We start from the raw sequence: 3,139 nt of genomic DNA on the forward strand, positions 1-3,139 counted from the left end.
ATGCAAGTGAAATGCAACGCTCCCGACGTGCGAAGGGGTTAAACACCTACCCGCATCATAACCAAAGATCAGGCAGAAAAGTCGGGAATTTCTGCGAGTGACATTAGGAAAACCGCGGGAAGAATCCCCACGGAAAACCTTAAAACTAAAAACCCTTTTCAAAACCCCTTGCTTAAGTCCAAAAGTTCACCTCACTTGTTAACAATTCATGAGAAGAACAATGGACTGGGGGGACTTGAAGAGGTAGGTCCCAGCAGAGTCCAGTTGGACCCGCAAGACACACCTTAAAAAGGTACGTCTGCGCAAAGACCAACTGGTTCCGCAGGACCCACCATGCTCAGAGAGATGAAGACCTTACGCGCAGTACGCCAGCTGTTCCCGCAGGAAAAGCCTCCCAGTGGTAAAGTACACCGCCTGTTCTCGCAGCTGCGGATACAAGCCATGAGGGAAGGCTACCCGCACTAATAGTAAGGCTACACGCACAAGGCAGTAACTCTTAATAATTCAGTAATGTCACCTGAAGAAGGAATGAGCAAGGCGGGAATACTCCCGCCCAAATGAGCCAGTCCGTACGCTTCTGGAAGATCTTTTGTACTATACCTGCCAAGGTATGGATAGAATAGACAAGATCTGACCAAATCAGCCCATGAACCAATCACAGGGTGACAGCTCACCGACAACAGTACGAGGAGGACCACGCTCTAGTACAAAATGTCACTATCAGCCGCTGCCTACCCACCAACCCTCATCGTGGCACGTACATAGCCTGTAGTTGGTGAAAAAGGAATAGTACACAGCCGGCCGTGTCACTATCAGCCGCTGCCTACCCACCAACCACCAGCATGGCGCGTACGTAGCCCACAGTTGGTGGAAAAGGAATATTATACAGCTGACTGTACCTACTTGGAAACCTACCTTCGGCTATAAATACTCAAACACCTTGGAACGGTATCATCATCTGACCTTCTCTAGCTATTTCTCTTAATATACATTTATATTCAGAGCAATCTAGTCTGATTCTCACGCCGGAGGGTGGTCACAAGGAGGAACCACCCCCCCCCCTTTCTCAGTGACGAGCTCACGGTGTCTGTTTTGCAGGTCAAGAAGAATAACCATCTTTACCGGACCTAACCCTCGTGGGAAACATCTACTTAACCCTAAGATTATCCGTAATCTGCCGGGGTTACTTAGTGTTTCTTCACTTGCTCACCCTAATATTCTGTTGTGTGGCTTACAATATTTTTCATGGTTAAAGTGTTCAGTGAGTGATTTAGATGTTTTGTTAGTGACCAAAACGACCATGATTTCGTTACCTAATACATATTGTTTGTTACTATTTTAGGATTTATGCAAGGTAATGGAAGGTTCTCGTGCACGTGCTTACTCAGAGGAGGAAATCTACAAAGAGTTGGAGATTATGGGCATAGTGTCAGAGGAGGAAATCTTCGATGCGTATCTTTTTTTGGTTGAGCGTCCGGTAAAAGCACGGGCTCTTTTTGGTGTCCTTTTAACAAGCGGGTGAATATGTTATGTAGAATGATGGGAGCATGAGAATGAGATTTGAAACTTTTTTTGAAACTTTTGATTAAACATGTTTTTTTTGTAACCGAGTTGAAATTTTTTGGAACTAGTTGGTTATATTTCTTGTTAAAAGTAGTTGGTTATTATATGGAGACATTGCTTATTAAAATGTGTGTTTGTTTTTAGAGACGATTGTTTATTAAGAATGAGGGGTAAAAGTGTTATTTTCCTTTTCTTTTCGTCCAACTTAAGAACATAGTTATCCTTTCCTTTCCTCTAATTTCCTTCCAACTCAAAAACACACCCAATTAAAAAAAATTTCCATTCCCTTCTCTTCCATTTCTTATCATTCCCTCTCCTTTCCTTTCGCTGATTAAAAAACTCAAGAACAGGAACAGGCGTTACCTTCCATTTCATAAGAACAAAGCTATTAATTATTATTATTTCTAAACACAGTATTAACAATCTACAAACACTGTTTAAGGCTCTGAGAGCATTCTCATCCTATTCTCTATAAATATATGAGGGAAGTTTGTAAATTATAGGGTGGGGTGATGAGTGGTTGTGAGTGTAAATTATAGGGTGGAGAGAGAAATGTAGTGATTTTTTGTAAATTTGGGAAACATTTGGGGAAACATTGTTTTCCCTATTTATTTTTTAATATTTGTTGGATTGGTTGTGAGTAGAGGAGAGAGAAAACTGTAATGATAAATGTATAAAAAATACTATTTAATTAAGCATGAGAGAGAAATGTAGTGTTTTTTAGTGTAATTATAGGGATAGAGATGGGGAACGGATTAAGAATGCTCTGAAAATCAACCAAATACGCAAACCCATACGCCAAATTCTTCACCGTCGCCTGGTGCAACTCCTCATCAACCGTAGCCGTCGCATCAGGTCGAAAAAAACACCCTAAACCCTCTCACAAACGCCTCTCTCGCCGTCGTCTCACAGCACAGATTGGTCATAACCCCCGTCACAATCACCTCCTCCACACCATATCCTTCAACATCTCCTCCAAACCCGTGCCCCTAAACCCGCTGTACGTGTTCTTCTCCAACACCACGTCATCCTCCCGCCGTGGCAACTCCGCCATCAGCTCCGACTCCGGCGTGCCGTCGAGGATTAGGTCGTCGTGCCACCACTCGCCGAGCATGCCGTAGTCGGCGGGGGACTTGTGGCGGTGGCGCGTGAAGACCACGGGGATTGAGGCACGGCGGCAGGCGTGGATTGTGGAGGTGAGGGGTGGAAGGATTGGTTGGGCGATTATGGAGAAGTGGTTTTGCATGTCGATTACTAGTAAGACGGATGTTTTAGGGTTAGGGTTTCGGTGCCTGATTTCGTACTTTTTGTAGGAAGAAGACATGGTGACTGGGTGTGTGTGTGTGGGTTGAAAATGTTGATTACCAGATTAACTAATAGAGGTAATTAAGAGATGTGTAGAAGACCCTGGAATTCGGGTCGGGTCGAGTCAGTGTGATGAGTCTGAATTCGGGTTGAGTCATGGTGATGGGTCTGAACATGACGGGATGTTTACTCGTTAAATTAAACAAGGTTTTTAACCCGCGCGTTGCTGCGCGCTACAGCAGGCGGGTTTAAATTAAACAAGGTATATACA

The 3,139-nt window shown here is 44.0% G+C and overlaps 1 pseudogene; it reads right to left on the reverse strand.

Annotated features, from left to right (window-relative positions):
- Window positions 1-2,254: 2,254 nt before the first annotated feature.
- Window positions 2,255-2,893, reverse strand: LOC143599439 (nicotinamidase 2 pseudogene; annotated as a pseudogene).
- Window positions 2,894-3,139: the final 246 nt, after the last annotated feature.

The sequence above is a fragment of the Bidens hawaiensis genome, unplaced genomic scaffold (assembly GCF_021521415.1).
Source record: "Bidens hawaiensis isolate Kalapana, Puna unplaced genomic scaffold, B.hawaiensis_p1.1 tig00052193_1, whole genome shotgun sequence".
NCBI lineage: Eukaryota > Viridiplantae > Streptophyta > Magnoliopsida > Asterales > Asteraceae > Bidens > Bidens hawaiensis.